Raw genomic sequence first — 10,678 nt, 5'->3', positions numbered from 1 at the left:
ACAGATTGTATTTGTCTTCCGTGTGGAAGGAATTGTCACTCTCGAATTGGCCTTCTCAGCCACACTAGACAATGTTCCAAGACAGTGCATGTTAGCATAGTCTCTCAAGACTGAAGGATGCCTATGAGGGATTATTATTTACATTCCTTATTCATATTTATTTATTTATTTATTTATTTATTTATTTATTTATTTATTTATTTATTTATTTATTTATTCATTCATTCATTCATTCATTCATTCATTCATTCATTCATTCAAGGCCCACAGGGTTAATCAACCCTGCCCCTTAAAGCAAGAACCCAACTCCACTTCAACCCTGTTACATACAGCACTGATGTTACCTGTCTGTCATGGGTTTGGAGGGAAAGTTCCATCCTATGGGGAGTGGAAGGCGGGACATCAGGAGGAGGGGCTGTACTGTATATATATGTGAAGCGTGTGTGGAGACGCTGGGATGTGAAGAAGCAGCAGCTGGGAAGAAGAAGCTGGTGTGGGAGTCTGTGTGTCAGACAGGGTACTACTGTGTGTCAGAGTACCAACCTGATAGGTTCAGGTGTCTGTTGGTTAGCCAGAACTGATAGGTTCAGGGTCTGTGCTTCAAGTTAAGGGTTCTGTGTGAACCAAACTGTGTGTATGTATGAGTGAAACTAAGCCACATTACTATATCTTATTCACCTGATAATTTTATTTTCCCTGTGTGTTGTATTTAAATAAACCTTATTCTTTTATTTGTTTGAAAATCCATCCCTGGTCTGTGTGACTTCTTAAAGGGAATGGTTGGTGGCAGCTTAGTTAACGTGTGGCAGATCCCAGTAGGTCTGGGTTTGTCACATTGATTGGTGTCCAGCGTGTGGGATACGACTGGTCCAGTTGTCCAGCGGTCCAGAAAAGCCTTGGCAAGTGTGCCCAGAGCAAGGGGGGTCTAGTCAGGGACAATCTGAGAGCACGTAGGTAATCTTCTAGGTGTACCTCACGGGGGGGTGCACTAGTAGAAGAACGTGTAACCTCAGATTGGGGGCTAGATTAGGGAGCTCTGAGGCAGCCTGTTTTGGCGGGAAAAAGCTGAGGCAAAACTGTAAAGTAGAAGTGATTCAGCCTGCCTGCTGAGAGGCCCAGCAGAGGGGGGTGGACTCCGGCTGGCTACAGTTGCAAGTAGTGCTGAAGGACAGCAGCAATCTATAGGGAAAGCTGGTTCTGAGGCAAAAGAAAAAAAAAGTGGTCGTTTTATTTTGAGGCTTGACTTTTTAAAGCAGCCTGTTCTGGGGGGGGGATTATGCCCTTGACTCGAAGCCAAATGGCAGAAATGGGTGAAGTGAAAGACCCCCAGGTAGACCAAGGTTCTGAGGATGAATTTGGCTCAGTGCAGGGTGACAGCACAGGAGAGCAGAACCCAGAACTCAGAAAATTGCTCATAGCCCAACAGCATGAACTGAGGGTGAGGGAAATGGAGGAAAGGGAAAGAGAGAAACAGAGACATTTCGAACTAGAGAGAGAGAGAATGGAAAAGGAGGAAAGGTTAGAGAGAGAGAAAATTGCTCTGGAAAAAGAAAGGATGGCGTTTGAATTAAGGAAATTGGAAATGATGAACCAGAACAATAATAACAATAGGGATTCTGAGGGAGGCCAATTGTCTAAGGCTGACCTGAAGAAATTCCCTGTGTACCACAAGGGAGATTGTCCTGAGGTGTTCTTTTCCTTAGTGGAAAGAGCGTTTGTGGACTTCTCAGTGAGGGAAACTGAGAAGATGACCATCATGCGATCTTTAATCAGTGGTAGCCTGGCTGAGGTTTATTCAGAGATGCCACAGGAACTGATGAGAGATTTTGCAGAGTTTAAAAAACTGGTGTTTGCAAGACATGGGATAAATGCGGAACAGCTGAGGCAAAGATTCAGGTCCCTCACAAAGAAACCAGAGCAGACTTTTACCCAAGTGGGGGCTCAATTGGTGAGGCTGCTAGAGAAATGGCTATCTCAGGAGGGGACAGAGACCTTTCAGCAGCTCAAAGACTTGATAGCGCTGGAACAGTTCTATTCAGTCCTGCATGGGGAACTGAAATTCCAGGTGAGGGAAAGGAAACCTAGATCTGTGGCCGAAGCCGCCGAGATCGCAGATTTTATTTATCAAATCAGAAAGCCCTTAGGTGATGAGGGGAAATCGATAGGTAGACCTAAAGAAACCTACAGCAAGTACTCTCAGGGACCAGGGAAAAGCCAGCAAGGGGGAGGGGCCCATGGTGAAGGGAAGCCCTCAGACATGAAACCAAGACCTCAGATTTTGGAGGGAAAACCAAAACAAGATGAGAAAGACTCAAAATACACCAGAAAATGTTATTTCTGTCAGGGAAAGGGCCATCTAATCTCAGAGTGTGAGAAATTAAAGCAGCTAAAAGGAATTGTGCCTCAGGATTCGAGTGGGACCAAGCCAAAAGCTGTGTTCTGTGTCCAGAAAGAGCAAGGCTCATTGTCACTGAGGGAGCCTGCTGCCATGGCTACTCAATCTGGAACAGCTACATCTGCTGATCAGGCTGAGGAAAATGGTCCTCTTGTAGAGGTCAGGCACTGCCTGCTGGTGAGAACAGATTCTCAGTTGTTTGAGACAGCAGGGGTGGACGTAGGAATACTTGACCATCAGTATCGGGGGCTGCGGGACACTTGTTCTCAGGTGACCCTGTGCCATCCAGATATTATTCCTAGGGAATATGTGATCCCAAATGAGAGCATGAAGGTGGCAGGGATTGAGGGGCAGGTAATCTCACTGCCAGTAGCGGAGGTACCGGTGAACTTTCAAGGCTGGAGGGGAGTTTGGCAGCTAGCAATTTCATCGACTCTGCCAGCAGCCGTGCTCATGGGAAATGACCTGGCTGAACATGTGAAAAGGGTGCTAGTGATTACACGTTCACAAGCCACCACGGGGACAGTTCAGGGGGGTAATGATGAGCCAGAGACGGAAGCAGAGGGGAGTTCAGAAGCTGTGGTGGAAACCTTAACCACAGACAGCCGATTTGGACAAGAGCAAAAGGCAGACGCCACTCTCCAAAAGTGTTTTGAACAGGTGACAGATGCCCAGCTAACACCTGAAACCCCAGTCAGATTTCTAGAGAAAAAGGGGATTTTGTATAGAGAGACCCTGAGGAATACCTCAAAAGGGGGAGATGGGATCAGAAGTCAGCTAGTGGTACCTGAAAAGTATCGCCCCATGATCTTACAAAGGGGGCACTCTGACATGTTTGCTGCGCACTTAGGGGTGAACAAAACACAGCAGAGAATCACACAGAATTTTTACTGGCCTGACATAGGGAAGCAGATCAGGGAGTTCTGTAAACAATGTGATGTGTGTCAAAGGCAGGGGAATAACCGTGACAGGACCAAAGCAAAGTTGTGCCCTTTGCCTGTGATTGACACTCCGTTCAAATGCATAGGGGTGGATATTGTGGGACCTTTGCCCAAGGCCACAAAGAGGGGGAACAGGTTCATTCTCACCATTGTGGACCATGCCACGAGGTACCCTGAAGCCATACCCTTGACTAACATTGAAACTAACACAGTGGCAGATGCCTTGGTGGGGTATATGTCCAGGATGGGATTTGCCTCAGAAATAATCACAGATTTGGGCGCATCGTTCACATCGAAGCTCATGAAACGCTTATGGCAAATCTGTGGAATTAAGCACAAGGAAACTACTGCCTATCATCCTGAAAGTAATGGGTTAACTGAGAAGTTCAATGGGACTCTAATGCGCATGATTAGGGCTTACTTGGCAGAGAATCCAGACAATTGGGACCAGAAGCTGCAATCCCTTCTGTTTGCTTATCGATCAGTGCCACAAGCCAGTACCGGGTTCAGTCCGTTTGAACTTTTATTTGGGAGAAGGGTGAAAGGGCCCCTTGATTTGATCAAACAAAATTGGGAGCAGATCACCCAGGATGACCCACAAGACGTTGTGACATATATAGACTCTTTAAGGAAGGACCTAAAGAGAAACCTAGAGCTAGCAGCAGAGACCCTGCAAGCTCAAAAGGTCAGAAAGAAAGTTTGGGATGACCAGAAAGCCGGGGAGAGGCACTTTAACCCAGGGGAGGGAGTGCTTTGGCCTAGGCTCTGCAAAGAAAACAAACTGCAGCTGGGTAGCCCAGAAGTAAAGTGCTTGGGTCACATGGTAGGGGGAGGAGTGATAAAACCCCTGGAGGCCAAAATAGAAGCTGTTCGTGATTGGCCCAGACCCAACACCAAGAAAAAAGTCAAATCATTTCTTGGGTTGGTGGGCTACTACAGAAAGTTCATCCCGAGGTTTAGCGAGATTGCGGCTCCGCTGACCGATCTGACGAGGAAGAAGGCTGATGACCGCATCCCGTGGACCAGCGACTGTGAGGAGGCGTTCCAGAGGTTGAAGCAGGCGCTCATCAACTATCCGATGCTGCGTGCTCCAGACTTCGACCGGGAGTTCATCATCTACACCGATGCGTCTAACAGCGGGGTAGGAGCAGTTCTGTGCCAGGAGGATGAGAATGGTGACCAGCATCCAGTGTCCTACCTGAGTAGGAAACTTCAAAAAGGTGAGAGACATTTGGCAACCGTGGAGAAGGAGTGTTTGGCCATAGTCTACGCGATCCAGAAGGCCAAGCCTTACATCTGGGGAAGACATTTTGTTCTGTGCACTGACCATTCACCACTGCAATGGTTAAAGACAATGAAAACCCACAATAGCAAACTTATGAGGTGGGCTTTAAACCTACAGGACTATGACTTTGAAGTGAAGGTGGTCAGAGGGTCAGTGAACTGTGTTGCTGACGCCTTGTCAAGAAGACCTGAAGAATGAAGACGGCGAAAGAAACATGGACTATGTATATATATTGATGACAGAAAGTTAAATGTACCTGTTTTTTGAACTTGGTTTGTATGAATAAAGGTAAATTGATGTAATGTATATGGTAAATGTTTAAATGCCTAATTGCTATGGTTAACTTAGAATGTAAGTATAAGTAAGTATGATATGGTATGTATAACTGTTGTTGTGTGTTTTATCCAGGTTGTTTTTTTGGGAAAAAGCACCTTAGCTTTCCCCCTACAAAACAACTTATAAAGAGGGGAGGTGTTACATACAGCACTGATGTTACCTGTCTGTCATGGGTTTGGAGGGAAAGTTCCATCCTATGGGGAGTGGAAGGCGGGACATCAGGAGGAGGGGCTGTACTGTATATATATGTGAAGCGTGTGTGGAGACGCTGGGATGTGAAGAAGCAGCAGCTGGGAAGAAGAAGCTGGTGTGGGAGTCTGTGTGTCAGACAGGGTACTACTGTGTGTCAGAGTACCAACCTGATAGGTTCAGGTGTCTGTTGGTTAGCCAGAACTGATAGGTTCAGGGTCTGTGCTTCAAGTTAAGGGTTCTGTGTGAACCAAAATGTGTGTATGTATGAGTGAAACTAAGCCACGTTACTATATCTTATTCACCTGATAATTTTATTTTCCCTGTGTGTTGTATTTAAATAAACCTTATTCTTTTATTTGTTTGAAAATCCATCCCTGGTCTGTGTGACTTCTTAAAGGGAATGGTTGGTGGCAGCTTAGTTAACGTGTGGCAGATCCCAGTAGGTCTGGGTTTGTCACAAACCCCACTCCTAATACAGTTACACAAGTATCTAACCAGTCCAATCCTTATACACTATTTGTGTAATTAATCAATGCAAATTAATTTAAATACCTATGTAATTTATTTATCAAAATTTTTACTTTTATTTTTACAAAATATTTACCTCCCCAAGGAGGCTGGTCGTGACAATAATACATTTAATTCCAGACAAGGTCACTATCTGCCTGATCCCGTTGGCCAGAGGGCTGAGCACCCACTCACACTAACACCAATACTAATGTTGCTAATTTATCTATCTATCTATCTATATATATATTATAACTCTGATATTTAATTTAAATTTGAAATAATATTCCTTAACAGAGGAATTAATTGTTGAAAATTACAATCTGTGGCTTTCAAAGTCCTAGAATTGCACCCAGGTCCCTGCCTGGCCAGGCCTAAGCGGCCACGCCACCCCACCTAACACAACCTCCACTCTCTGCAACAAATCAATATACTCAAATAAATCAAGTTCCTCCATATAAAACAGTTCCTTAATTAAGGATTTAAATCTTGATGATCAAACCATGGGTGGGGTGCCGATGCAAGCCCCTCCTTCTAATAAACGAGATTGCCGCCAAAAACTGGAGCTATGCAGTTCAAATTCAGCACAAACAACAGAGCCCCATCCTCCTTCTGATGCCAGCAAGGAAGAGGATGGAGGGAGGGGGGAACGCTTCTTAAATAGCTGACTCCTTTCCCCCTCCCATCCCAGATCCCTCTCACAAGACACCACTGTCTTGCAATATCTGGGGAAAAATGTGATGGTGACCCGTGCTGCCGAAGCGTGGCTTGCCAGCGGATCATGCATTTTATATATATAACATGAAGATTTCAACCACTGTATATATATGAACTGTTTTTGTATAATTGATTAAACATGATCTTTCAAACATTTCTTGTTTGGATTGTCAAAGCATAAGAAACTATATTTGACCAACAATCTGCCTGGAATATGTATTTATAGAGTCCCAGTTTTTGCTCCAAGTGTATTGTTCCTCATGGATTTATATTAAATAATGACAAGGTTTGTAAAATAATAAAATACAAGTTAAGAGTTGAGGACAATAGACTGCGTTAAATATACTCTGAGAATAACAAGTTCAGGCAAAGTTCAGTGACTTACTGTTTCAGTAAAGAAATATATGGGCATGAAATTGCACTGGCATTCAATGAAATTAACCATAAAGGAGGAATATTCTGACTTCCAAACTAATGTTACAGAGAGCACATATCCCACATCAAAACACACATGAACTCTGAAACCTGAAATTATATATGCGCTTTCCCAGCAACTGCACAGACATTTCATACACATGAAGCTATTTTCTTAGAGAAATGGGAGAGGAAAAGTACATATCAATAAATTATGTAATGAATCATAAGGTGGGTCTTGGAGTCCTGTTATGTATAGTCTGTTGTGATACTTTGGGTTTACAGGCTCATCATAGTATTGTCTCTTTTCTTACCAGAAACTCATATATTCCACCATTTGCCCTGTATACTGACATGGTACATTTATTTGTGTTTAAATATTTTGGTTGTAGTTGTAGCTGCTTTGTCATATCTACAGTATCTGTTCTGAAGTCTTGCAGATTATCTTAGAATCCTAGTATTGGAAGAACAGTGGGGTATACGTATCAACAAAACATAGAAATAAATAAACTGTTCAGAAGTACTTTATGATAGTGCATTGGGTTCATCAGTGATGGTGTGAGTTTATGTATGTCTTCCTCTAACCTGTGTTTTCTGCAACATGATATGAAATTAGGAATAATTTGATTATGACACTCTGCATGGTGTTGGCTGAAGTGGACGAACCAGCAAAATTAGCATTTTTGTGATTTGTATATATTCTGAGATTTAGCTTTATGAGGAATGAGAGACAGTTTTCAGTTCACATTTTGATGGTAACATAATAAATTCATACTGCCTGAATCACCATGAACACCAAAATGTCATGATCCTTTGGTATATACAATTTTAAGAATCTGGTGTTACCATGAGCTCCGAAGAACAGTGGTTAAATTGCAGTAATGCAGCCAAGCCTCTGCTCAAAACCTGAGTTTTATCCCATTGGATCCAGGTGTCTGGTTCAAAGTTGACTCACCCTTCAGTCCTTCCAAGGTCAGTAAAATTAGTGTCTAGCTTGCTGGGGAGCAAAGTGTTGTTTACATTATTATGTTGTAACACCCCCCCCCCAAGAGTACATTAGCACTATGGGGTAGTATATAAGTAAAAACAACAACGGTTCATACAACGAAAATATAAAGAAAAATGCATACATTGAGGGAAATTGGACATTAAAATGAATGTCTTAGTGGGAGGTGGGGAGACCCTAAAATGCCACTATATTAAGGAAAGCTACTTTCAAAAATAGGGAATATTGAGCAAATGTGCTATGTGGATATTAGGAAAAATGTCTTTTAAATGGCAGAAATGAATTTTAAATGGCAGAAACAAGAACTTCAGAAAAAACAGTATGGACAGATTTGTCCACACACAGTTTTAATGTCTCATTTTCCCCTTCACCCGTGCTAAGAGTCTTTGAGTATATCTCCACTGCACAGATATACTCATTTGGTACTACTTGGTCATGATTCCATCTCATGAAGCCTGTGATTTGTAGCTTAATGAAGAAAGTATACTACTAGAACTCTAAAGCACTCCCCCCAAACTGCAGCACTAGGACTCTGGAGCTGAGAATTGCATCTTACCAAATGACTTTTCAGATTTTTTGGACTACAGATCCCATAAAACTTCATTCAAGTACTACCTGACAGACAGACATCTAAATATGGCTCACCTAGGACAAAGGCCTCAAATGTATTGCTTTGAGACTTAGCTAGGCCTAGCTTCACCTAGCTTCCTATTCAGAAAGACAGCTCCCAGCTGGAAGAACAATTGGAAGCATTGGCTGAGCTTCCATTTGAGGCCTTCTAGTCAGAGCTAAATCCCATCCCTATGTTGAGAGTCCAGTCATGAAATTATAGCTGCTAAAGTGGTATCGAACTGCCATAACTATGAACTACAGATACACTTCTAACCTGAGAGAGCAGATATATGGGGGTGTATGTGCATGTGAATTAGGTGCAGCAGAGGACCTGTCATCGTATCCTGCTCAATCATTGCTCAAAGTAAAATCTCTCCATTGTTTCAGATGAGGCACAGAGAACATTCTGATTTAGAACGGCGCACCATTTTAGAAAACGCCCATCCCTTATGGGCTTTGTTTCATGTTGTCGCCATCCATGACAGATGAGCTTGGAGTTTCTTCTATAGCTTCAGGGAGAGGAATCAGCACCCCAGTCTCTGTAGTGTGGAATATTCCTGTTCTGAAACCTGAATTTTTCCTCTCAAGTGTAATTAATGATGGCGCCTTCTATTCAGGATTCCCAAAGGGATTTTGTTTACAAATAAAAAGAGCAATAGACTGCTGCCTCCTTCCACTATTCCTTCTGGCTATCCATTCTTCTTCTCAGACAAGCTCAGCAGCCTTGGCTTCACTTTCCATTCATTATTCCACAAACATAATTGAAGGTGGCTTTCAAAACTAAGCCCTTAAAGACAGACAACCCCTGCCTGCCAGCCTTCTGCTAGTAAAGAACCAGAGTCAGGTATGGCATCAGCTTGGTCCAAACAACACAAGTTTGCTTTGCTCCAAATATAGTTCCATTTCCTACTGGAATTTAGCATTGCTGCATGTTTCATAATTGAAGAGCAACACTGTGTGACAAACAGAAGATCAGCAGTAGTGGCTTTGTGGTGCTCAGAGAGTTAGCGGTGGAAGAACTGTTGAATGTTCAATATAACAATGAAGTGGTAAGGGATACAATTAGAGGAACTGATCAACTGTTGTTTGATTGTACAGGGTAATGGACTCTTAACTGAGGCTTTTGCTACATCACACCTCATAGGAAGTGTGGGAACATCCACTGAAACCAGGAAGCAAAAGCTATCACCATTAGATATGGGATACTCGTATTCGTCTCCTCAGGGAGACGTATATGAATATTGGCACCACAGTTGGCGGGGCCCTTTCAGTCCTCCCCCACAGGAACAGCCTGGTCCACTAACTGGTCGTTGCATGGTGTGTGTGGCCGTTGTCAGAAACATCATGCCAGTCACATAAGAAACCCAGCCAGCACTTCCCTGCCTCCCTGCGTTGCTGGCTACTTAGCAGCTGAGCGGGGAGACTCATCAACCCGCTTCCTTGCCAGAGCAGACAGCAGTGAGGGGAGGTGGGGAAGACCCAGCCAAGCTACTTCTACAATTGGCTCAATGATCCCAACAACAGGCGAATGCACCATGCAAAGCTTGGTAAGTGGACTGGGCTAATTCTGGGGGGGAAGGTCGAAAGGACCTAGAGACGAATACAAATACCCCATCACTAATCACCACTCTTAATTTCTTGTGTCACAGCACTATTGTAACCTTGTTAATTCCTTTCCTCTGCCTGTCTTGTCTATAAACTTTGATTTTGTATCACTCCACTGTGTCTGAAGAAATTGATACAGTGGTGCCTCACTTGACGAGGATAATCCATACAGTGAAATCCTTGTCAAGCGAAATAAAAATCCCATTGAAATGCATTGAAAACCGTTCAATGCATTCCAATTAGCAAAATACCTCAGCGTCCAGCGAAGATCCTCTATAGGGCGGCCATTTTCTGCTCCCTGTATAACGAGGAATCCATCCCAAAACACAGCAGGGAGCCATTTTACACAGCGGGTGGCCATTTTGAAGACCCGACGGTCAGCTGTTTTGATCATCGTTAAGCGAAAAACCAGTTCCCGAAGCAGGGAAACAGTCATCTTAAAGTGGTTCTTTCCTATGTAAACATTGTTTTGCGATCGCTATAGCGATCGCAAAAAACTCATCGTACAGAGAAAAAATCGTCATGCGAAGTAACTGTCTAGCGAGGCACCACTGTATATCCACAAAAGCTCACATGGAAATATAAGTCTTTAAGGCAATAAAACACTTCTTTTTTGTTGTTGTTCATTTTGTTTTTAATTTTGGATATGTTGGAGGGGAATGACATCG

At 43.4% G+C, this 10,678-nt stretch overlaps 1 long non-coding RNA gene across 1 annotated transcript in view; it reads left to right on the top strand.

The window, feature by feature from the left end:
- Positions 1 to 319: 319 nt before the first annotated feature.
- The window catches only part of LOC144586060 (uncharacterized), a 175,451-nt gene continuing 165,092 nt past the window's right edge, over positions 320 to 10,678 (top strand). The window contains exon 1 of the long non-coding RNA XR_013540774.1: positions 320 to 1,218. This is a non-coding gene — a long non-coding RNA (uncharacterized LOC144586060). The remainder of the gene's footprint in view (positions 1,219 to 10,678) is intronic.

The sequence above is a fragment of the Pogona vitticeps genome, chromosome 1, assembly GCF_051106095.1.
Source record: "Pogona vitticeps strain Pit_001003342236 chromosome 1, PviZW2.1, whole genome shotgun sequence".
Classification (NCBI taxonomy): domain Eukaryota; kingdom Metazoa; phylum Chordata; class Lepidosauria; order Squamata; family Agamidae; genus Pogona; species Pogona vitticeps.
This window is presented reverse-complemented; position numbering and strand designations above follow the sequence as displayed.